At 41.8% G+C, this 26,476-nt stretch overlaps 1 long non-coding RNA gene across 3 annotated transcripts in view; it reads left to right on the plus strand.

Annotated features, from left to right (window-relative positions):
• The window catches only part of LOC144308088 (uncharacterized), a 478,315-nt gene that overhangs the window by 15,396 nt on the left and 436,443 nt on the right, over nucleotides 1-26,476 (plus strand). For all 3 annotated transcript variants that reach the window (XR_013374734.1, XR_013374736.1, XR_013374735.1), the window contains exons 5-6: nucleotides 25,215-25,366; nucleotides 25,569-25,720. This is a non-coding gene — a long non-coding RNA (uncharacterized LOC144308088). The remainder of the gene's footprint in view (nucleotides 1-25,214; nucleotides 25,367-25,568; nucleotides 25,721-26,476) is intronic.

The raw sequence follows: 26,476 nt of genomic DNA on the forward strand, positions 1-26,476 counted from the left end.
CAATTTTTGGAGGAGATGCTGTGAGCAATCTCTACACAGTGTGATCTGTTGCATGTCAGCAGCACTCCAAACTCCTCAACGTCGTGGACTAGAAACCAGACACCATTGGGGACCATGTGCTTTGTTTTTTTGTTGCTCCCATAACCAGTGTTGGGCGTCAAGATCTGGCCCTTGACTCTCCTGTGCACCCTAATGCCCAGAAACCCAGTGCCTCTGGGTTTCTGCCAGCTGTACTTAATTTTGACATATAGTCTTACTGGTATCTGATGGCCTTTCTGGTCTTCTTTCTAACAATTTGTGGTTTCAGGGATCCCTGGGTGGCGCAGCGGTTTGGCGCCTGCCTTTGGCCCAGGGCGCAATCCTGGAGACCCGGGATCGAATCCCACGTCGGGCTCCCGGTGCATGGAGCCTGCTTCTCTCTCTGCCTCTCTCTCTCTCTGTGATTATCATAAATAAATAAAAAATTAAAAAATATTAAAAAAAAAACAATTTGTGGTTTCAGCAAAGGTATGAGAGCGCCATGCTGCTGAGGAACAGATGGAGGCCACCTCCGCAGGCGGCAAGGAGGAAGACAGTGGTCCCATTTTCTTAGTAGTATTGCTTCAAAGAGAAATGGTATTGCTTTCATGCTTAACCCCAGCTCTCATAAATTAAATTTGCCTGGCATTGTTAAAGTATTTAGGGACTCTATGTTAACACAACACACTTTCTTAAATATTCGTGTGCATCTGTCTTAGTTGGGCTCTCAGTATTTAAGGGCAGCTCATGTCTTACTTGTCTTTCTGGAGCCATGCCTCACAGCATCTGCCCCTTATATACATCCCCTAAAGGACTGACATTTGTGTGTTGGAAGGGACATCTTCATGAGAAATGCCAGCTGATCTTCATGTTAGTTACCTTTGGTTTAAAAGCCTATTTTTTTCCACCCAAGATGAGATGAAAACTTTGACTTCTTTATTCTACATCTTGAAAAAAATCCAGGTGCTAGAGGCTGATTGTATATCTTTTCTACAACCTGAATTTCCACACGTACAGTAACACCCCCACATCACTTTGCCTACATCAAGTTTGGGTGTTTGAATGCCAGCTGATGAGTGCTGATTTTAAACTCTCCTGCTTAAAATTTATTTATTTATTTTTCCCTGAGAGTGCTCACTTTCTGGTTCCCAGTAGTTGGATTTCTCTTTCTATTCTGGTGGGCCTAAAAGCCTCAGAAATGCTTTTGTTTGTGCTGTTGTTTAGAGAAGGGGAAGAAATGACTGGCTTTTATCTACAATCTATGTCCGATAAAGATTGCTTTGCCATAAAAGAAGCAAACAATAAAAAACCACAAGTGCAAGATGCTAAGTCTTAAAGTATTCCCACTGAACCAAACCAAACCAAAACAAGTTGGTGTAGAGAGTTGACAGGGAGTTCACCCAGCTGCAGGTGTCTTTGTCAAGGGCAGAGGGAAGGTACTTGACTTTTCTAGGTGAATTTTCCAAGTGAGTTGATAAAATAATCTCGAAAAGTCAGGTTTAAAATTCCCTATTTAACTATCTGTAAACTTTCTGGCTCATCTGTTGCACAATTACTATCAGCAATTCCTCTTACAAACAATAAAATAACTCCATTCTCTTGAGAAAGTCTTCAAATAAGTTGAAATTTTTGTTTTTGTTTTCCTGGAGGTGTTTTTTTCTGTTTTACTTTTTTTGTTTGTCTGTTTGTTTATCAAGATATAATCTATATATGATAAAAATTCACTCTTTTGCAAATGTGGAGATGAGAAGTCTTCAGACTACATAAACTCATGGGTTCAGTTTGGCCCACTGCTTGTTTTGTTACTGGCACACAGCCTCTCCTATTCATTTATGTATTACCTATAAATGCTTTCTTGCTACAATGGCAGACTTGAGTAGCTGCAACAGTTTTGATCTGCAAAGTCAAAAATATTGTCTATCTCGCCTTTTACATAAGGTCTGTAGACTTGGATATAGTTTTATAAATCTTACCAACTTACACAATCATGTTACTATCACCACAATCAAGACATAAAAAATTTCCATTGCCCTTAAAAATTGAGGAAGCTACAATTTGAGGTAAGAAACGGTTTTAGAGAAGTAAACTTTTTCTCTACATTTAAGTTGACTTTAGGGTTTGAACATCCTAAGTCATTAGGTATACACAAGATTTTGGACATTTGTGGTTGGTCTTTCCAGCAGAGATTGGCCACTTCTCTGCTCTACAGAACTCTGATTTCCTCTTGAGGAATTTCGGCCCCCACCATTTTTGTATCAGACGTGTGGGTGGGCTGGATCCTGGCCAAAGCCCCTTCTGTCCCCTACTGATTCCAAAGATGCCTCCATGGATTCACATATGCCAGAGCCAATGGGCTGCAAGGACTTCTGGGAGAGAAAAGCATCATTTGTCCTTGGGTGCTGCCAGAATAGAGTCTTCACTCATTGGATTCGAATGAGGAAGCATCTTGAGTGGCTGACTCCCTTGGGGCCCCATGACAGATATGGAGACTTGGTGTAGAAGCGAAACTCAGGCTGCCTGGGCAGTACTGAGAAGTGGAGAGAAAAACCCAATCCTGGTCACGAGGACTCTCTGAACCCAGATTCAACCCTTGTCTCTCAGTAGCCTTATGGCCAGATACTCCGGTAAATTTCCTTGACCATGCAAGTTGGCTGGAGAAGGAATTTCTATTATTTGTAACCAGATGAGCTGCAATTGATGCCCCATTCTGTAACATTCAGGGAATTACAAACTTAAAGAAACTCCCAATACAGACATTTATGCTATGGTTGAGGCTTTGATACTACTACTTAGCTCTCTGGAAACAGGAGCTGCCTTGTAATTTCTTAATCTGTTAATCAAATTCTCACTCCCTCCTTCCTTCACCTGATATTTGCTGCAGACCTGCAATGTGGCAGGAGAACCCACAGTGACCAAAATGTTCTGAGGAAGCACACGTTTGAGTGGGTTTACAGCCAAAAAACCCAAATGTGCACTAGTTAGATAGCCATAGGTACCATAAAGACAGATGGAAGGTGGAATGGCAAGGTTTCACGGAGATGGGCCAAAGAAGGTCTTCCTGAGAAGGCAACATTTGAACGGATCTGAATGAAGGGCTCTGAATGAGCCTCAAGGGAGGGAGCAAATTGTAGGCAGAGAGAACTTCTAGGGCACAGCCCTGGAAAGGACTGTATTGGTTTGACCAGAAATAGGCAGATGTTGCAGGTGGGTGAATGGGTGGGATGGGAGAACCAGTTGAAGATAAGCATAGAGTGACACAATTAGCCTTCATGACTAGTGGCTCAATGTGGAATCACTAGCAGCAAAGCCAGCATTTGGAAATGAGTATTTAGGGAAAGAAAGGTCTCACCTGAAGGGCAACCGATGCCTTGTGGGTTAACTGCAGTTACTGTGGCAAGCACGAGGATCTCTTTTCAGGAAGACGGGGGAAATTTTGGCAGCCCTCAAATAGGGTTTTGTAGATTAATTGGTTAGGACAGCCTGGAGTGGGCTTCCCAGGTGTGTAAGGATGCATGGCCTGTGGAGGTTGGGTTGACTGCAACTCTTTCTGCTCCCAGCAGCAATGCAGGGGGTGACAGAAGGGATCCCAAGATCTTCCTACAGGGCCACCTTCCCCTGAACCACCTGCTGCCTAAGCAGTCACATCACTGCTTTCGCATCCAAATCGCCAGTTGTTTGCTTTGATATCTTCTTAACAAATGCTGGACAGAAAATGTGCAGAGTTCCAGGACCTGTTTCACTGTAAATGCAGCAAAATGCACTGACAGTCAAGTCCCCAGCTTTGTGGGAGCAAACATGTCCGTAAATGTAACTTGCAAGGCAATGCTAAACCCGATGAATGAGAGCTCTAAGGGAATGCCTGGTGATTACATCCAAGAGAGAATTCAGGTTTTAGATGCTCTAAGGATTTACACCAAAGTCATGTAACCTTTGCTATTCTTTGCTCGAAATATATTGAACAAAGACTCCTAATCCAAATGTTCCATTTTACATGTGTTTATTGAGTGCTTTCTCTGGCTGACGGTTCAAGAAAATGATACAGCCTTCATCCACAAAGAACTAGCATCTGGTTGGGAGAGGCAGATAAAATAAGCCAGTACTTTCTGAGTACTTGCTGGTCTGTAGAGATGTGAACAAGGCACCTATTAGCGGTCACTTTGATTTCTCTCTGCCCCCAGCTCCTGGCAACCACTAAGATACTTTCTGTCTCCAGATTTGCCTATTCAGAATATTTCATAGAAATAGAATCATACAATATGTGGACTTTGTGTTTGCTGCCTTTCCCTTAGATTAGTGTTTCATCCCTGCAGCAACATGAATCCATACTTCATTCCTTTTTATGGCTGAATAACATGCCATTGGACGGATATGCCACATTTTATTTATGTATTTATCGATTAATGGGCATTTGGTTCGTGTCCGCATTTTGGCGGACATATAAATGTGCTGCTTTGAACACTTGTGTATGAGTTTTTGTTTGGACGTATGTATGCTTCTGGTTTTCCTGCTGAGCTGCAAGGAGATTTAAAGTTGAGGGGGATGGGGCATTCGTTTACAGAGAAAGATCAGGAGGGTGGGGGGATGGGGTAACTGGGTGACGGGCACTAAGGAGGGCACTTGATGGGATGAGCACTGGGTGTTAAACAATATGTTTGCAAATTGAATTTAAATAAAATATTTAAGAAAAAGAGAGAGAGAGAAAGATCTGGTCCAAGGCCCAGAGAGTTTGTTGAACAGACTAACACTGCCAGGTATGGGAGAGGGTCCTGTGTGGCCTGAAGCATTGGGCAGCTTCAGTCTCTCTTCCCCGGGGTCCAGAGAGTAATATTTAGGGGGTTGCCTGAACTACAAAGGGTCTGATGTGGAGAGGGAGAGGAAGACAGAGGGACGTTGAGGAGATGGGGAAGAGGGAGGGGGCATCTGCATATCTAAGTTTTTGCTTTTAGTTCACTCCTTACAACTGAGACGATAAATTTGACTGTTTCTGGAAAGTTCTTCAAGCCAAGAAGAAAGAAGTTTGTAGCTGTTACCAAGTGAAAAGTCATAGGTCACCGAACACACAGTGCCCCAAACAGATTTAGCTGGACTGGTTCTTGGATTTTGTGGATTCTATGTTCATTATCTAGCACTTGTGGCTCTGTGGAAGCTTGATAAGAGTCTTTTTAAAGAAGGTACTTGCTGGATGTTCTGTTCTGCTTTCCCTCTGGGTGTCTGTAAATGTGTCACACTACCCCTCTCCGAACCGCACTGAACTTCCCCCATGAAACCACGGGAATGGGGAGATTATTTGCAAGTGTTTATTTAGAGCAGAGGTGAAAGTTCTAAGGAAATCCGTAATCTCCTTTCTCTCATTTCTGCAAATCGGAGATTACTTTTCCCCCTCTTTCTGCAGGGCTGATGAAACCAAGCAAAAAGAACATTTCGAGAGGCCAACCTCTTTCTATGTGGCAAGAGTTTGGCTGGAAGGAAAGGAGAAGTGAGGAATAAGCTGTGAAGGAAAGAGTTCCCCTTGATTAATCCGAATTGGCAGTGTTTGTCAGCGAGAATCCTTCTTACTATGCACTTGCAGGGAGGGTGTCCAGACACTCCTGCTGTAATTTACGACTAGTCTCTGGATTCATACTTTTCTTGTCCTCTGTTCTCATAGTTTATGAGTGACAGAAGAAGCATACTAATTAGTCAACTGTCATTTGGAAACTCGGAAAAAAAAATAGGATTTACCATGAATTTTCAAAATCTGGGTCTGGTACACTGTAATAGTTTTCATGCTTTTCATCACATTTTGGGGGAGTCTTTTCTTCCTTCCTTGATTGCTTCTGACGGCTTTGCCCAGGACAGAGATGGGACTGCAATGGAATGAAATAATTTCTCTTGTGTGGGATTGTGGGAGTGAGTTCCATTAAGAGAAGGTTACACCACAGACACTGTGTAGCAACAGCTGCGTGGATGGAAATTTCCAGTCTTTTTTGTTGCAATGTTTTCCATTTTTATATGTGCAGGGAAGTGTGTGCTTAACTGAACTCAGCTGTTTGAACATTCACAGAAAAGTATGAGATAATACCTGTCTTTGCCACTTAAGCAATGTTGAATAATAGCAGAAAAGATGTGTGTCGTTTACAAGAGTTCATGAAATACTTATTTTGTGACCAATACTGTGCCACACACCAAGGGAGATTTTAAAAAGCACAGTGTTTACATTCTGATTGATATGCTGAAATATATGTGCCTGACATAATATGCAGAGTTTTTGTTTTGCCTTTTTTTTTTTTTTTTGATGATGAGAAAATGAAAGATTGCTGTAGGATATTTCATGGTTCATGGAAGTGGTGAGTTTTGAGTTGTACTTTGAGAATGGATAGAGCTTTTTATTTTTATTTTTAAAAAAATCTTATTTATTCATGATAGACACAGAGAGAGAGGCAGAGACACAGGCAGAGGGATAAGCAGGCTCCCTCCCCCTGGATAGACCTTTTTAAAAAAATTATTGAAGAATACATCCAGGGGCGCTTGGGTGGCTCCATCAGTTAAGCATCTGCCTTCTGCTAAGGTAATGATCTCAGGGTTCTGGCATCGAGCCCTGTGTTCATCTCTGCGCTCATCAGACAGTCTGCTTTTCTTTCTCCCTCTGCTGCTCCCCCTGCTTGTGCTCTCTCTCTCCCAGGTAAATAACAATCTTTTTTGTTAATCTTAAAAAAAAAAAAGAATACATTCAGAAAAGGGTATGTATGTGTCTTCAGTGTACAGCTTGTTGACTTTTCATGACTGAGCACACCCCTCAAATCAACACTCAGATCAAGGAAAGAACAAACATTCTAGGCACTCTGGAGTTCCTTCTTTCATCCCCCATCACTTTTTAGTCACTACCACCTCTACCTTTCTGAACAGCTTGAACTAATTGGCTCATTTCTGTACTTTCTACACACTGAATGATGCATCCCTCCGACATGATAGAATGATACTCTTTTGTGTCTAGCTTCTTTAGCCCATCCTGATGCCTGAGGCATCCCTGGTGCTAAATGTGTTTTCAGATCATCCATTTTCATTGCTGTGTAGTATTCCCCTGTTTAAATATGCCAAATTTACCCACTGTGTTGTTTTGGGGTTTCATGGGGTTTCCAGTTTCAGGGTATTTTGCATAATGTTGCTATGAATATTGAAATGGATATCTTTGGGTGAAAATATGTACATGTTGGATATATATTTACATGGGACTGAGAGCGCTCAGTTTTAGTAGATTCCCCCATTAGATAGTTTTCCTGAATGGTTGTATCAGTGAATACTCCTGCCAACAGAGGGCGAGTGGACACTCACCCATTTGCTCGCCAGCCGGGCCGTGGACACTTTGATGGGTGTGCAGTCAAGGAGCCACGCAGAAAGCAGGAACAGAGTACCTGGCCACAGACACGGAACTGCCAGGAGGCCATGGTCAGACCTGTATTGGAGAGCAGCGAGAAATTAGGCCTCTACATAATCAGAAGAAGGCTGGGACAGGGGCTGGCTGCTACTTCCTCGACAGGTTGCAGACTTTGGACTTGCTCCCCCAAACAGAAGGAAATGATGAGAGATAGCCGATATGCTCCCTGAGCATCCCACTCAGGCAATCTCACTCTCTGAGGGCTTTGTTGCGTTCTAGTTAGATCGCCTTTGTGAATTAAAAATGATTTCTGTTCTAGGAAGCCCTTCGCTTTACCTTGCCATTTCACCCCAAAGGTACATGCTGTGGTTCCTGCTGTAGAATGGACTGAACCCCTCTTTCCCTGTGGGTACAGAAACTTTGGTTGCAGAACTTGGGTGGGCTTTCTTCTTTGCTCTTCTTTGTTTCACGTCTCACGTTGAGAGCTGATCATAAGAAACTCCAGAAAATAGTGGAACAGTAGGGTTCCCTAGCAGTTTTTAAAAATAGCTTGAGTTTCTTGAGTTTTGAGTTTCTTGCTGTCTTTGGCAAAATGTAATGCTGCTCAGCCTGTCTCAACCTAAGCTCCTCCGGTAGCTTGAGAGTGCCCCTCTTTCAAGACTTTGCGGGAAATAGTTCTGGAGCAGGGTATGCCCGATACCATAGCTTCCAGACACATGTGGCTATTAATCTTAATTTAACTTACTAAATTTAAAGTTAATGTAATAAATAATAAATTAATAATAATAAAACAATAAATTTTAAAATAATAAAATAAAAATATAATAAATAATGAAATAACAAAATAAAACAATAATAAATAAAAATAATATAATAAAAATAAAATATAATAAAATAATAAATTAATAATGAAAATGAAATTAAAAATCTACTTCTCAGTCATACTAGCTAGCCACATTTCCAGTGCTCAGTCACCACACGTGGCTAGTAGGTCCTGTGTTAAATAGCACATAACATTTCCCTCACTGCAGAAAGAACTAGTGCCCAGCAGTGGTTGAGATGATAAAATGCCAAGGAAAGGAGCAAGGATTGGATTAAAAATGTACATGCGATGTTGCATCCTGCCTTAGTGGTTACTATAAAAATGTCTAGTCTTTGATCAAGCTGTGTTGCTGTTAGCACCATTATTTATTCCTTGGATTTCTTATTTCAGTCATGTCTGATAGATGTTTCCTGCATTTTCTTCCTCTCACACATTATTATCATTGTTTTTTCCTGGCTGTGAAATAAAATCTGGGTGGTTAGGCATTTCCCACAAAATCAAAAGCCATCGTAACTTAGTACTACATGTTGATTTACTGTTCATGTGTGAACAAATAACTTGCCCATAAAAATGTTTTCTGTAAGCAATGCTTCCAGCCCCCCGTCTGCAGCTGGGGGTAGGATGAGGTCAGCAGCAAGCCTGGCCACTCCTGTCTGAGGGCCTGCTGCCCAAAACCTCCAGTCAGTCTGCAAAGGAAGTGAAAGAACTCATGGAGGATTGAACAAGACGCTTTTGATTAGGAAAATATTCTTATTTTTACATGCCCTGGGGTTTTTTGGATGTTGTTGAAAAACAGTCATTTATCCTGTTCTGCAAAGTATTTCCTTTATCAGAATGAAACACACTTCTAATGGGGAGTTTGGATCAATAAAAAATTGTAACTCCAGCAGAATGCTCTTTTCCTTCTTAGATATAGAATATATTCCCCTTTGGTTCAAGATAAAATAAGAATAAAGTTCCAGTGGCAGATTGGTTGTATCCTATGTGCTTTGGATATTTATTCATCCAAAAATATTTATTGAGTACTTACTCCTTTCTGAACACTAAATTTGGTCCTGCAGATGCACTGGTGACCAAAACTGGTCTATCTCCTGTTCTTGTGGCTCTTATTGTCTATAAGAGGAGACCAGTGTTTCAAGAATACAGGACCTACTATAAATAGGCACAGAAAAAGGAGACATAATTGGAAAGATTGAACAGACAGGGAAATGTAAGTTGGGGGAGCCAAAATATTTTCATTTTGCACGAGAAATCATAGAAAAAGTAGTGATATGAAGTAAAAGGGCACAAGCTTTGGGGTTAAGACCCCTGGGTTTATTTCCTGGTATACTGGTTATCCATGGCTACAGAACAAAAAAACTCCCTGGTAGCTTAAAACAAGATTTTATTATCTTATAGTTTCTGGGGGTAGGAATTTGGGAGCAATTTAGCTGGGTGGTTCTGACTCAAGGTGTCTCATGAGATTGCAGTTAAGATTATAACCCTGGCTGAAGTCATCCAAAGCCTTAATTGAGGTTGGAAGGTCTGTTTCAAGGTGGCTCACTCACATGGCTTTTGGTAGAAGGCGAATGGTTTTTTTTCTTTATGTTGGCAGAAAGCCTCTTCCTCACCGAGTGGACTTGTTTCATAGGCTGCTGGAGTATCATCACAACATGGCAGTTGCCTTCCCTCAGAGTGAGTGATCCAAGAGCGAGCAAGATGGACACCATATTGCCTTCTATGACTTTGTCTTGAAAATCCTATATGTTCATTTCACACTTACTGTTTATTGGAAGCAGGTCACACACTCAAGGGAAGGGAAACTAGGCTCCACCTTTTTTTTTTTTTTTAAGATTTTATCTATTTATTCATGAGAGACACAGAATGAAAGAGAGAGGCAGAGACACAGGCAGAGGCAGAAGCAGGCTCCATGCAGGGAGCCTGATACAGGGCCCGATCCGGGGACTCCAGGATCACGCCCTGGGCCAAAGGCAGGTGTCAAACCACTGAGCCACCCAGGGATCCCTAGGCTCCACCTTTTGAAGAGAGAAATATGTTTTAAAAATTGTGGACATATTTCAAAGCCATTGCACTCACCCTGGCTCTGTTCTTTTCTAGCTGTGGGATTGTGGGTAAGTTTCTATATTTCCCTGGGAGCTTTAGTTTTCTCATATGAGAAATGAGTTTAATGATACCCATGTCACAAGGGTGTTGAGAGGATAATTGAGACCCTAAGTGAAGAAAGCTTTGCAAATTCTAAGGAGTTATGTAGAGGTCAGTCAATTAGGAGAAGGGCAGAGAAACGTGGAAACCCAGTTACAAATTCCCATTGATTCACTTCAAGAAATTTGTTGATCTGTGAAAGGTTTCCAGGATGATTCAGGAATGATCTGGGCTGTGAAAGACTTTCCTTTTCCTTCTGTTAGAATTCTAGTTTGATAAGTGTTGGACCCTCTCGATATTCCTTTGCTTAAACTACTTTTTAACTCCTTACTTCCTCGTGGTAGATTCCTTGATGCCAATATCTTACTGCAATTTCTTTTCTTGGCTGTGTTCTGCAAGAGCAGATTCTGTCTTTGAATTTCAATGACTTTTTTTTTTTTCTCCAAGATGTCTAATTTAATTTTCCCATCCACCTGTTATTTTTCTTTACTCCCAACACGTGTTTCCATTCATAGGTATTGCTGATCTGTGCACATTAGGAGCTTTCCAATTGAAAGAGTGCATGCAGGGAAGGGATGCTAAAAAAAAAAACACCTGGTGACAAACGAAGGTATAATTTCTGTTCATGAAGAGCGGGTATGAAATGCATCAACATTACATGTATTCAATGTGGTATTGAATTGTTGTGAGTGCTATTTTTTTAGCCTCATTTCTTCCTATTTGTCTTAATATGGATGCCAATAATGAGTAGGGACGCTCTGAGTCCTGGCTGGAATGAGCACGTTACACACACCAGTTGTTTCTTTAGTGTCTGCATTCTGTGTGCCTGTGTCGGTGTAACTTTTTTAGTGTGTAAGGCCCTCATGTGCAGTGATCAGCAATGTCTCTGACTCTGGCATTAGTGTGTTTCTTTCTCTGTCTGCCTCCAGCTTCTCATCTATTGATATTCTAAATTCCACCAATATGGTGGCATCTCAACAAGAGTGCTCGTATGCCTGTTTTTGGATAGTTGTCCATCTCTGAATATCAGAATTTTACCTCTGTTTTTGCCATTAGTCTCATTGCCCCTCTCCCTTTCCTAAATTCATTGCAAAAAGGATGAGGAAAGTGCCTGCAGAATGACAAACAACTGCCATAGAAACCTTCTAGCACAGGGCAGCCTGGGTGGCTCAGCGGTTTAAGTACCTGCCTTCATCCCAGGGCATGATCCTGGAATCCTGGGATCGAGTCCCATGTCGGGCTCCCTGCATGGGGCCTGCTTCTCCCTCTGCCCGTCTCTCTCTCTCTCTCTCTCTCTCTGTGTCTATCATGGACAAAAAAAATAAAAAGAAACCTTCTAACACAACTTTCTTAGCTCATTCAAGCAATCTTCACCAAGCACATATTCTGGTCTCAATAACTGATTCCTATGCCACACACTATCAGTTTGAAGAAAATGAGGCATAACTTACTTTCCCAGAACTCACTGTCAAGTATTTTTTAAATTACGGACTTTTGCTTGACAGAGTAAGTTAGGCCTCAGTATGGCAGCTATGGCAATGGCACTTTGGCTATAGACATTGTTATCAGGGATGACGACTGTATCTGTTGACAGACTGGTTACTAGCTCTAGTGGACATAGGTACCATATTGTTTTTTCTGTACATCTTTGACTTGAAGTAAGAAGATCTGGTTCTAAATACTAGCTTTGCCATTGACTAATGGTGATACAACCTGTGTAGGCTGAGTACCTACACCATTGCTCAGGATGATTGTTGGCTTACATTGCATTGGCTGCGTGAATCGACAAAGACTTGAACAAAATAGGGATCCCTGGGTGGCGCAGCCTGCCTTTGGCCCAGGGCACGATCCTGGAGACCCGGGATCGAATCCCACATCGGGCTTCCGGTGCATGGAGCCTGCTTCTCCCTCTGCCTGTGTCTCTGCCTCTCTCTCTCTCTGTGACTATCATACATAAATAAATAAAAATAAAAATAAAAAAGACTTGAACAAAATAAAGGTAGGGCCTTGGATAATGCAGGCAACTTGTCTAACTTTTAGATTCATAATTTTAAAAATGAGATTAACTGCATTATGCTCTTTAAAGACTCAGCTATAACTTTGTTTTCAAGATTCCAAAATAAATTTTTGCATACTAGACTAGATATTTGGGGAAAAAAACAGGTCAAAATCTGCTGGAATGCTCTATTAAATATTATCTGGTGACGATATCTTAGGAAGTAATTTTTTCAAGGAACGTACATGAAACCCAGATGATATTTTTAATAATATCATCATCATCATTATTGTTATTCACCTAAGGGTGCTTCACCTTGGCAAGAAGTTCAGGAATTGTCTATATTATGCTTAGGTGTATGGATCTCACTCAGATTCCCTCATCCATACAGCAGATTGATGATTTGATATTTCTTCAGCAATCACTTTAACTCCTTACATTCACTAGAATGCTTTTCTCTGTGAGTATTTATAAATCTTTCTAGTAATGAATTGCTAAGTCCCCGGCACAAAAGGAAATGAACTTAGTGTTTACTCTTCCACAACCATATGAGTTTCCAGCAGATAGCTGGCCATTAGCAAAGTAAGCTCCCTTTTCCCATATACAAATTGCTAAGTTTTCTTTTTTTTTTTTTTAAAGATTTATTTATTTATTTATTTATTTATTTATTTATTTATTTATTTATGATAGACATAGAGAGAAAGAGAGAGGCAGAGACACAGGAGGAGGGAGAAGCAGGCTCCATGCCGGGACTCCAGGATCGCGCCCTGGGCCAAAGGCAGGCGCTAAACCGCTGAGCCACTCAGGGATCCCCAAATTGCTAAGTTTTCCCTAGGTATGTACTTGCTACCAATTTCCATGGATTGATTTATATTATAGGAACTGATTCTAATTTCTTAAAACAATTTTTAAAAAGATTTTATTTATTTGAGATAGAGAGAGAGTGCCTGTGTGCAAGAGTGGGGAGAGGAAAGGGAGAAGCAGACTCCATGCTGAGCAGGGAGCCCAATGTGGGATTCAATATCAGGACCGTGGGATCATGACCTACTCTGAAGGCAGATGCTTCACAGATGGAGCCACACAGGTGCCTCTGATTCTAATTTTGAATTGGCCACTGTGTGTCTTTCATCTGAAAACTGGTCAAGAACATGCACATTATAATATGTAATGCTGAAATACGAAGGACTGAAACAACTAAGTCTGTCTTGATGATGCTTGATTTGACATTGATCCATCAATCCAAATCTCTGACTATACAAACTTCCTTAAAAGGCACTCTGCTTTGAGAATCTCTTGCAGTAGTTGAATTAGACAAGTACTTGGGTTTTTTATTACAGTCTTCTAAGTCACGAAAAACCCCTTTTGATATACTTCTTTGTATATTGATCACATGTAGCAGTGTCACTGCCATCTTTGTTAGGTTTCTGGAATGTCTGAGGGACTCTCTGTAAGGTATACAGCACCCATGAAGGGGATTCCCAGGTTTCATGTGAATTCTTCTCTGTTCTACCCCAGAGAATAGAATAAATGATAGAACAACTTGTTATAAAGCCACTGAAAACAGGTGTCTTTGGTGGCTTGTTTTATTCATTAAAATGACCATGGATATAGAGGTGTGGTTAAGGGTAGGCTCTGGTCTCAGACTTCACAGTTTTGAATCCTTGTCCTGCCTCAGACCACTGGTATGGGTGGGGCAGACTTTCTTTACTCAGTCAGTTTTCTCATTGTGAAAGGCAGGATGACCCACATGATTACTGGGGATTAAATGAGTAATACTAATGGTACAGTTGAATGCTTAGATCAGCAATGTCACAGATAGTGTTCAGTAGGGGTGCCTGGGTGGCACTTTTGGTTAAGCATCTGACTCTTGGTTTCAGCTCAGGTCATGATCTCAGGGTTATGAGACTGAGCCCATTGCTAGACTCTGCACTCAGCACAGAGTCTGCTTGGGATTCTCTCTTCCTCTGCCCTTCACACTCGTTCTCTCTCATAAATAGATAAATAAATAAATAAATAAATAAATAAATAAATAAATAAATAAATATTTTTGGAAAAGTACTCAGTAAACATGGGGGAAAAAAGAAGGAGTAATCAAAAAGCCAATTTGTGCCATTTCTTTTTCCATAATGTAAAGAATAAAATCCAGAAACACAGGAAACAGGATAGCTACTGACTAAATTTTCTTCCTTTTATCCCCATTCTCCCCTGCCCCCAGGATATTTCCTTATAAAATTAGAGAGTGGATTTGGGAATGAGAAGGTGATGTTTGTGGGTAGAGAAATGTCTGGCTGAAGAAAGAACTATTAAATAGACATTTTATATTTTGGGTAATTACCCAGAATACAGAAGGCAGTTTTCCACGCTTGGGAAACTCCCTGCTACAGTGGGAGAACCTTCTTAATTTTTGTTTTAAATTTTATTGTGCATGACAGGCTGTGTTCCCTTTAGAGGCCATCTGAATATTGGATTTGCCCATATAATTTCATGAACTGAGTTATTCCACTTATCTGTGAGCTCTCATACATTTGATTCCATGAATACAATTTGATACATTTGGCTAAAAGACGTTGGCTAATGTGATAAGAATTTCATCTTGGCATAGATGTAGCAAGATTGGAAACATGTAGCAAGGTACAGCAAGTGTGGTTGGTAAGACTCTATAAAGAGAGAAATAATTTATTTCTTAAAAATCAGAGGGCTTGGCATATCCAGTTTAGTTTTATTCATACTGCGCCTCTTAATGTTCAGTCCATTACATGCACAGAGTAAAGAAAAAACATGAATTTAACCCTTCTTCAATGCAAATATTTGATAGACCATTTAAAATTTTATCTCAATATTTCTCCTCAAATTCAATTAAGTTATGAAGCTTTCTTTTGTCAAAAAATTTAAATCCTACTCAACCCAGTCTCAGTTTGATTAATATTTTTTTTGTCAATTAGATTATATATCATGTAACTTCATAACTCACATGGGTTGCTGGCAACTCTATGTAGACATTCATGAAAAATTTTGGAGAGCCACAGAGACCATCTCTACTCCTTTTATCAGAGTATAATCAGAAAAAGGAATTTGTAGGAAGAGGTGCAGTGGTTCTAAAAAGAAAAAAAATTTAATTGACGTGCAAAATATTCATGTTTGGTTTGTGATACTTTAAAGACTGTCAGTAAAAAAAGTGTTTTATCTGATCCACTGAATAATCTGCTGGAAGGCTTGACATCTTGAGAAATTTTTTTCCTGTTGGAGTTGAGTCCTTTTCTGAGTAATCAATGTTCTTTACGTATAGATATGTGTGTTCAAATTACTATGCCTTGTAACAAATTACCCCCCAAATGTAGCAGGGTTAAAACAATGGTAATCATTTCTTATCTCTTGGGTTTCTAAGGATCAGGAATTTGGGAGTGGCTTAGCTAAGTGGTTGTGGCTCTGATTCTCTCAGGAGGCTGTGGTCAGCTGTTGACCAGGGCTGCAGTCATCAGAAGGCTTAACTGGGACTAGGATCCACTTTCAAGGCAGCTCCCTCAATTGCCTGACAAGTTAATCCCTTTCTACATAGCCTCTTCACATGGTGCTTGCGTATCCTCACAGCATGGTGCGGGGCATTTCACAAAATGGGTGATGGAAACGACCAAAGTAGAAGCATTGATGCCTTTTATGGCTTAGGGTCGTAAATCACACACTATCATTTCTGCTATATTCTGTTGGTGTAGTGTGGGAGTGAACTATGCAAGGATATGAATTCTGGTTGGTGATCATCATTGGGGGCCATTTTGGAGACTGGCTACCATGGTGCGAATACTTACATGTTTTAACCAACATTGGAGAATGTGCTTAGTAAAATGCCAGTACTGGACATGATCTACTTAAACATACAGAGAAAAATGTTTTAAGGTTCAAAAAAAGGAATTCAAATACAGCAAATTTGAGAACCATAAATGAGCTCTACTTTTGAACAAAAGAGTGGTTTTAAAGACATTTCCTTCTTTAATGGATAAAGATTTAAAAGCTTTCATCTATGCAATCATTCTTAAGCTAGGAATATTCCTTTTTCTCCTTTGCTTGGCTGGAAGTTATGCATACATAAGGACCTTAACACCTATAATGGTAATTCAAGTCAACAGGTCATTAGGCATGGAATACACTTGTATGTGCTGTGGTTCAATAATGAACATGTTCATATGGAAAAGAACCTGGGAAAATCAGGATTTACAAGCTAGTTAGAGGACTGTGATGTGTATCTGATTCCTTAAAGTCTCTCCACTATTGGGAGGATTGGAAGGAGTTTGTTGAGGTCTTTAAATATGGCAGGAAACCCCAAAGTGTTTTAGGAGATGCTCCTGATACAGCCTCATGAGAAGTGGCTTCAGAGTTTTGAGGTGGCTCCCTCACGTGAAGCTTGGCCTAACATCTCATTAAAGTCATCCTTGGGACAGAACCCTGCATTCCTTGTGTAGAACAGAGGGACAGCTAGAGAAAGAGGCAGTTGGGGAAAAAGATTCATATAGGGAAAACAATATCCAGATTCAGGAGTCCACAGTGTCTTTGATTTGGGCTACTCATAGTTGTTTTGTCACCAAATTTCATCAATGGTGTCATCTCCCTGGCTTTACAAAACTGAGTGCACATGTATCTTTGTAGGTTTTCTGTTTCCTTGTTTGTTTTGCTTGGTTTTTCTTCTTTATTGAAACTGGCTTTCCTAAACACTCAAATTTGAAAAATGGAATGGTGGGGCTGCTTTCCACCTCTCAGGATTGGTCATGAAGAAAACAAAATGGAACAAAACAAAATAAGCCATTACCCACCCCCAACTTTACCACTGCAAGAATAAACTACAGAGATAGGGGGTTATGATAAAGATGGACAATTCTTTGAAAGGATTTAATAACAATTTGTTTTTAAGGTACCCAAAATAAGATATGCAAGTGAGATAATATATATTTTTAATTAGATTTTTTTGGGGGATGGATTTTTGTCCAGGCTCCATTTGCTAGAGGCTTATTTTTATCTGGGTTCTTCCTTTTCTAAAACTGTCGGAAAGAATTATTTTCTCAGGACATCAGATTCTTGGCTCAAGCTGTAACCAGACAGGCTGCAGAATTTTTTTTTTTTTAAGTATCTTTTTCTTCTTGTTTCTCATCTTTTATTTCTCAAAATACATGTGCTTTTTATAGATATGGGAGCAATTTTCAGATTGGGTTCTGAAAATAGTTTGAATTAGAATATATTAGGGGAAAATCATAATTTACCCACAGAAGCACATCATGTTTTATTTTATTAAAAGCAGTACATAGAGGCTGCAGACAGGAAAAAAATGAGGTGGAGATTTTCCTCTCAGCTGTTATTTAAGCCATAGTTTTGTTTATAGGAATAGTTTTTAATGTTAAATGGACACATTAATTAAAAATAAATTTAAGCACGAGTTTCTCTTCTGCTTTGCTTTGTTTATATTTCTCCTCAAATATCCTCTTAGGGATTAAAGAAGTCCAGAGGGTCATATTTTACAAGGGTATCCTTTTCCAACTATGGAATTAACCCTGAAAGATTCCAAAGAACTTTGCCCCCTTGATCCATGTCTCCTGTCTACTCCCACTCTCTTTTCTGTTCATGCCCTTTATCTTTCTACTCATGATTACAGTGTTGCTTGGATTCTTCATATTCAATTTAGTTTCCATATTGCATGAGGTTGCTCCTTTTCATATAGTAATAGTCTGATTGCATCCTATCTGCCCAAAAGTTCACAAACAGTTTCCATTGCTATTGGGTGAAGTCCAAAAGCTCTCTAGTTTAAGAACCAGGCAGCACAAAACATGCAAATAAAATATTGCATGACCCAGTCATCGCCCATGTGGGCTTTTATCTCCGACAGATGAAATTTATGTGCATGCAAAGATCCACATATGAATATTCATGGAAGCTTCATTTGTAATAGTTACAAACTGGAAACAGTTTGGACACTTCCAGCATCCTTCAATAGGTGAATGGTTAAGCCAACTGTATCCATCCATACAATGGAATAGTACTAGGCAATAAAAAGGAACAGACTATTGTTAATCACAGCAATGTGGATGTATCTCCAAGGAAATATGCTGAGTGGAAAAAGTCAACCAGTTATTAGTTGGAGGCTGTTCCCAAGGCAGAATAATTCTTCAGTATTTATAGCTTGCTGGTCATAAGAGCCCAGTGGAATACTGTCGCCATAGAAAGTCCCCAGGCTGACAGTTGTTAGGTGTTGGCAGTTGGAAGACAGCCTTGGAGACATGAAAATTTATGTGCCAAGGGCATATGGGTAAACACAGAAAGAGCTTACTACAGAAAATGAAATTAAAGACATCTCCAAAAAGTAGAGAAAAAAGACAAGGAAATGGATAACAGGAAAGGATAAGAAAATTAGAAAGGCCACTCTAGGATGTCCAATATATAAACAATGGCAGTTCCAGTAAGAGAAAAAACAGAGAACAGAGATAATAAATCATAATTTTTTTTAAAGTCCAAAGAAGTGATTTTTGTTTTTGTAGGAACGTGCTGGCAGATTAGTTTTGAATTGTCTCCTAGACAGCTACAAGGAAAACAAGACTACAAGACATATTTTCAGTGAATACGGGAAATGGAGAAAACCTGTAGACTCCAAATTATAAGCAAAACTCCCCAACTCAGAACCAGCAGGAAGCCTGTATGGAAAGTCACGGCAGTTTTATGTAATCATAGTATAAACACAGTATACAGTATCAGGGAAGGCTTTCCTGGCAGTTATCCATGTGGAGGTGCTGTTTGAAATCACTGGAATATCTACTTTACTCAGGGAAGGGGCTTACAGATCATCACGGGGTCTCATTACAGTCTCATCAGGGCCAGGACCTGAGGCTCTGCATTTCCAATAGGCCCCTGGGGGGATGCTGATGCTGTCTGTTCATGGACCCTTGGACTAACCAGACTCAAAGAACACACTTTGAACAGGGTTCTCAGCCTTGGCTGCACTTTCTAATCATCTGGGGGGCTTTAAAAAGTCCTGTTGCCCAGGCCCCATCTCAGAGAAGTCCATCACACCTCTGGGGACTCAGGCATCAACTGTCATGCTCAAGGCAGAATCTGGGCATTAGGTGTCCAACTAGATGTGCTAATGGCCACAAAGGTGCCATAAAGATGGAAGTAACCATGTGCAGTGGAGGGGAGGTAACAGTCCTCTAGACTGGCCATGTGTAAAGGTGTGCCTAGTTTCTAGCAAATATTCTGGTTATTCAAGAGGGCCAGGCATTTTGGTGTACTGCTGATGGAAAGACAATGCATTTTTTGAAAAGACAGACTGATTGATTTATGGCATGAGCTGGGGGAAGGGCAGAGGGAGAGAGGGAATCTCAAGCAGACTCCATGCTGAGTGTAGAGCCAGACATTCGGCCCAGTCCCACAACTGTGAGATCATGATCTGAGCTGAAACCAAGAGTCAAACACTCAACTAACTAGGCTACCCAGGTGCCCAGAAAACAATGTATTTTTATGCAATGCTACCCAATCCAGATATTTCTGCAACATCAAACAGGGCAGCTCTAGGCAGATTGGAAACCTGATGGCAGCTTGGTGATAACCACTGATCAAGATGAGAAGTCAGAAGTGTGCAGGGAGGGGTTTTTGCCATCCTAATGACTGAAGGTTTGAAGGTACAGTGGGCAGGGTCCATGGATGCCAAGTGTCTGCAGTGCTGGGAGAGCTCTATACCATGAAAAACAATGAAGACTTGTCTTGACAAAATGACGCCTACGTAGTTCAGTTGGTTAAGCTTCTGCCTTCAGCTCAGGTCATGATCCCAAGGTCCTGGGATCGAGCCCTACATTGGGCTCCCTGCTCAGTTGGGAGCCTGCTTTTCCCTCTGCTTCTCCTCCCCTCTCATGCTCTCTGTCTCTCTATCTGCAGTAAATAAATAAATAAAATCGTTAAAAAAAAAAAAAAAAAAAAGGACAAATGCTCCACCAGAGGAAAGAGGCACATGCACATTAGGATTTGAGGAAGACAGTTTGAAAAACTAACTGGAAAAAAAAAAGGAAACCTAACTGATTAGGAAATTCAGGTTTCTCCACCTTACTTCTGAGGATACAATTATATGTATCTCTCCAAATCTATCATTCTATCTATCTATCTATCATTATCATCTCTCTGGTATCTATCAACATACACAGAAAACTTTTTTTTTTTCTGGCTAAGAAGTATTTCAGGCAATAGGTAAATATGAATGGTCAAACCATATCAAAATTTTTTTTTTCAGTTTGACATTGACTATATTACAAATTTTACAGTTTTATGTTCAGATTAAGTCATAAAAGACTACCCAAGCATCTTCACCCAGGCAACCCATTCTCTAGTTTCATGATAATATCTTTTATCCATTTATTAGATTATAGAATATACACCTTAGTACATTTCTTTTGGGGTTGCCAGCATAGTGGCCCATAAATCATCCCAACTTCCTACTTTAACTTTCCATTCATATAATTGTCTACTCTTGTTAAAGTTTTAAAAAAAATTCCCAATGATATACAATGAAAAGTCTTCTTTTTCTCAACCTGTCTTAGTAGGCTTTATGTCAGATAAGGTTTTATGGACTTGTACTGCAAAGATGTAAGTTTATATTACATAGAAGGAATATAGGAGAAATATTGCTGATTAAAAAGCATCCTACCATGTGCATCAAGGAAGAAAAATGGAAGTAGGATTGAATTGTAAGTATGAAGTTCTGTAATAGGAGATTCTGAATGCCCATTGGCCATTTATCCCTGGAATGGAATGGATACTAGCGCCACAGCTATTTATATTTGATTTAAGTCTATAGGTGCGGACAGTTTTGTGAGCAGTAAAATAAAGAATCTATAATGCAGCATGTGTAAGGGCTGTCCTGGGTCACCATCTGAAGTCATCTTACTTCTATCTCAGCTGTCCAGTACTTATGCTTTGTGGGGCAAGGACCTGTGAGGCTGCTTCAGCAGTCAGAGCAGGACCTGGCACTCAGCAGGCTGTGTTAGTCGGTGAGGACTGCTGCAGAAGGCACCCCACGCTGGGTGGGTTAGACAACAGAAATTGATTATCTCATAGTTCTGGAGGCTGGAAGTCTGAGATCAAGGTGTTGGCAGGGCCAGGCTCCCTCTCAAGGCTCTAGGGAAGGCTCTGTTCTAGGCCTCTCTCCTAGCATCTGGTAGTTGCTTGGCTTGTGGCAGGACTCCAATCTTCCCATGGCGTTCTCCCTGTGTGTGAGTCTGTCTCCAAATTTCTCCCTTTTATAAATACACCAGTCATATTGGATTAACCTCCCCCACCCTCAGATGGCCTCATCCTCCCTTAACTAATTACATCTGAAATGGACCTATTTCCAAATACAGTCACATTCTGTGGTCCTGGGGGTTAGGATTTCAACATATGAATTCTGAGGAGACACAACTGAACCCATAACATAGACATGCAATACATATGTGTTGAATGAATGAAGAAATGAGATCAGGAAAGGGTTTGTCTGGACACCATTCTACTTGCAAGTGGTCAGGAAACTGCATGTGTCTGATGACATCTGGCCCAGGAGCCAGTATTCTATAAAATATATGAGGCAATGATTCTAACTTGATTCTTTATAGACACAAGAGAGTGATTCCTTGAGTGACATGAATGGCGACAGTACATACACTGCTGGTAGTGTAATAACAGATAAAGTATAAATGCATAAAGAATTTTAGGAAGAGGGATCCCTGGTGGCTCAGCGGTTTAGCGGCTCCCTTTGGCCCAGGATTCCTTCGGGATCCTGGAGTCCCTGGATCGAGTCCTACATCAGGCTCCCTACATGGAGCCTGCTCCTCCCTCTGCCTGTGTCTCTGCCTCTCTCTCTCTCTGTCTCTCATGAATAAATAAATAAAATATTAAAAAATAATTTTAGGAAGACTACCCAGCTATAGCTAGAGAGTGGCCAAAGTTATAGCTAAAGCCAAAGTTCAGGAAATTGCTCCAGGCCCTACCTATGCTCTCTGCTTCAGATCCCCAGACTTTCCTCTCATTTGGCGTCTAGCATCGCTCTGAGTGTCTGTTGTCATCTGACCTGTTTTGTCTTCTTAGACATCCTATACTTATCCACCCCTGACTTGCCACTTACTTGCATCACAGGACTTAAACTCATTGCAGAATTCTTAGACATTTTGCATGTAATCTCTCAAAAGTTCTAACTTTAACAGAGAGGAACTTTCAGTTGTGTTTATAGAAACTTTGACACCTGCGAACCTATTGTGCCTGCTGCTTTTGTTTCTTACTGCTATGGCACATATCTGTATGATGCTGCAAGTTCTGGAAAATAGGAAAATAAGCACCATGAGAGGAAGGAGTCCTGTCTGACTTTTTGTTTTCCAGCTGTATTCTCAGTTCCTGAATAGCACCTGACACATATTTGTTGTCTTACTGAGATTCCTTTCCTGCTGGGAACCTAAGTGCTAATCGCTTCAGCCTTCAGCAGAATGATTGAAAATAACTAACGTGAAAAAAAAAAAAAGAAAATAACTAATGTGGACATTGTGGGAGGCATTTTATATACTTCTATACCGAAGTATAGATGGTTGTGGGCTGCAAGCTGATAAAACGTTCCTCCATTATTTAAACACTTCTTCCTATGTACTGTTTTCTCTGTCTATAAATAAACACGCTTGCTTTCAAGATAACCATGTGTCTACTGAGAACCAGCTTCACATTCAGGTAGGATTTTCTTTAAAACACTTCAAATATGGGTTCTTTCCATGTGAAACTGATACGAAATGATTAGCAACTTGCCCAAGGTCACTGGCCAGGGAGTGGCAGCAGAAACAGGACTCAAACCAGGCTTTCTCACTCTGAGCTCAGTGTTCTCCCCAGGAAAATATCCAAGTGACTGTTTTCCTTAAGAGACAAAAAAGGGAAAGAGGACATGCACAACTTTTACAGTTCATAGATCTAAAACTGGGAGCAATCACGCCCCCTATCGGTGGGGATATTGAAGCCCAAAGCCTCCCTCAAAAAGGTCACAATACAGTAAAGGGAAAAGAGTGTCTAGAACACATCTATCTAATAGAAATATAATGCCAGCCATAGTGGTTAACTTTAGATTTTTTCTAGCTGTGTCAATTAAAAAATGTGATTAAAAAACTGACGAAATTAATTTCAATAATGTGCAACTGCTCCAATACATCAAAAATAGTATCATTTCAACACATAATAAATAAATAAATAAGCTACTGAGGCACTTGGGTGGCTCAGTCGGTTAAGCATCTCCCTCCGGCTCAGATCATGATCTCAGGGTCCTGGGATGGAGTCCCACATAGGGCTCCCTGCTCATCCGGGAGCCTGCTTCCCCCATCCCTCTGCTGCTACCCTGCTTGAGTGCTCTCTCTGTCAAATACATACATACATACATAAAATCTTTAAAAAAAATTAGTTACTAATGGGTATTTTACATTCTTTTTTTCATACCAAATCTTCCAAATTCTGTAAGAATTACTGCACCTCTTAATTCAGGTTAGTCAGGTTTTAAATATTCAATACCTGCATGTGGCCAGTGGCTTGGACAGCACAGCTCTGGGATAGTGCTGAAGCTCTAATTTTCTTCTCAGCAAATGCACACTGCCTCTCCCAGACCTACATGCCATTGGAATTTATAAAATAATAATCATAAAGAGCTGGTGCTTATTTTGAATTACTGTAGGTGGAAGAAGGCAGGAGTAGCAACCAGCTGGGAAGTATATTTCATTCGTGGAAGATGTTTTAAATTATACCTCTTGTCCAAGTAATGCAAATTAGTAATGAAAACTACATTATAAATTTCACAGTGGGGCATAATATTGAACATATTTGTGTTCTGAAGATAAAGGTGACTAATACACTTTTGACGTAATGCTTCCAGGATTTCTGATTCTCATTCTTTGAGTTATTTTCAATTATGGTAACATTCCATTAAAACACACTCTCTTCTCCCTGGTACCCCCTCCACCACCCAAGGAGTAGCACATCAGCTCTTATAACATCATGGTGGGGAGCTGCCCTCCTTCTCCCTGTTCAATCTGCTCTAATGCTACTAGGTCACTCTTTCCTAAAATATGCTTGACAGAAAAACAGTTCTGTGGGATGTGGTTAATGATTCTACAAGGAAAAAGAGTTTCTGTGTCCAAATAAGTTTGGGCAATACTGGGCTAATCGTATCAGTGATGGTGGGATTTGGCTGCATGTGACAAAGTTGACTCACAGTTTTAACCAAGCAGGAATTAATTTCTTCTCACATTACAAAAGATCCAGACATAGTCCAAGGCTGCTGCAGTGACTTCACACTCTCCCCAGCATCCCAGACTGTCTTCTTCCTCTCTTGTCTTCAGCTTGTACTTTTAATCCTCATGCTCATTGCCTCCTCCTTGCACAATGGCTTCCCCAAATGTGTATGCTCTAGGCTCAAAGAAGAAAGGAGGCATGGAGGGAAGGCGGGATGGAGGGGTGAAAGGAAGAATGTCAGGAAGGATGGAGGGAAGGAGGGATGGTGAGAGGAAAGATGCCTTCATCAGGAAACCTAAAACTTTTTCCAGAGTCTTTAGGAGTCTCCTACTTAGGTTTCATTTGCTGGAAGGATATCCCAAGGCTACCTGCAGCTTCCAGAAAGATGGGTATTTTAACAGAGCACATTATGTGGTCAACTAAGTCAGCCTTCTCTTCCTAAGAGTGAAGGAGGAGATGGAGTCTAGAACGCTTAGTATGTGCTACATGGAGCCAAAAGTTTTCTTAAAGCCTGTTTTGTTTTGTGCTTTTAACATTTTGCTCTGTGCATGTCAAATGGGGGGAAATGTTAACCTCTTTTTTTTCCCCCATAAAATCTTCATTTTTTTTCTTCCCCATGATGGATCTTGAAGAACTACTGTTCTGGAAAATATGCTCCAGGGGGAGTTGCCCTGATGTATCATTGAGAAAGCCACGTGTCCTAAAAAAGAGACGGATGAGGGTTTTGTGGAAGACCCTGGTATATGGCGAATCCTCTCTGTTGTCCACCTGTCTTGTAGCTGAGGTTGGTCTTCCCTCTCTTCGGGCAATTAGACATGCATGGGAATGTTCTAGGCCCCTCCTGAGGTTGATCTTCCCTCTCTTTGGGCAATTGGACATGCATGGGAATGTTCTAGGCCCCTCCACGGAAGTTTGTTGCTTTCTTGGTGCAGGGGACAGAGGATGTGCACACTAACCTCTTCCTTCTACCTGTGCCTCCAACACAGATTCCGTGTCTTCCTTGAGTGTCGGCGACCGTGTGGCCCAAAGCAATGCAAGTCCGGAGAATGTGAGCACGGGCAGCGCTTCCGTGGACACCAGCCAGTGCCGGCGAGCGGACCGCGGTGACATGAGTGGCAGCAGGTGCCCGCAGGCCCAGGTAGCAAGCCTCCCGCTCCACGTGCGGTCAGGAACCAGCCTGTGGGCGTGGCTGCTCCGCCTCGCCCCGCCCACCGCTCAGCTCCCGGCAGCCTCAGCGGCGGCGCGGCCCCGCCCACTCCCGCGCTCCCGGCAGCCTCCGCGGCCGCGGGCTCCCAGACGCCTCCAGAGCTTTCCGCGTGCGGGAGAGCGGCGCTGCCCTGGAGGCTCCTCATGTGCGCGGCGGCCGCACCGCGAGGCGGGGAGCCGAGTCCTCCGAAGCTCCCGGACGCGGGGGGCGCGATGGGCGCGGAAGTAGAGGACTCCGTGTGGCCGCGCATGGAGACTCCCGTCCTGTGCCGCCCTGAGGCGGCGGCTGGCTGCAGCGTCATGTGGCGCGCCCCGGCTTTCCAGACGCACATGTGAGAGACGAGGCTGCGGGCCCCCCACAGAACGGGGCTCTTAGGGGCGCCGGCCCCACCCGCGAGCCGCCCCGCGCCCCGGGCCTGACGGCCTGTGGTGGGGCGTCGCCTCAGGGCAGCCTTCTGCTTTCACACCGGCGTGGCGGCGGCTGGAGCGCTCCGGACCGAGAGCCTGCGTCCTGGCCGGAAGGCGCTGTGGCTCTGCGCGGGTTGGGTTGCGCCGCAGCGATGCTCTGGGGAGGGCGCGTGACCTGCGCGGAGCCCCGGAGGGCAGCCCCGACGCCGCTCTGCGCTCCTGCCTTGGCCTCCTGTCCCCTCCGTGACTCCAGGTGCGTCTCTGGCCCGCCGTCTCCAGC

This window comes from Canis aureus, chromosome X, assembly GCF_053574225.1.
Source record: "Canis aureus isolate CA01 chromosome X, VMU_Caureus_v.1.0, whole genome shotgun sequence".
NCBI lineage: Eukaryota > Metazoa > Chordata > Mammalia > Carnivora > Canidae > Canis > Canis aureus.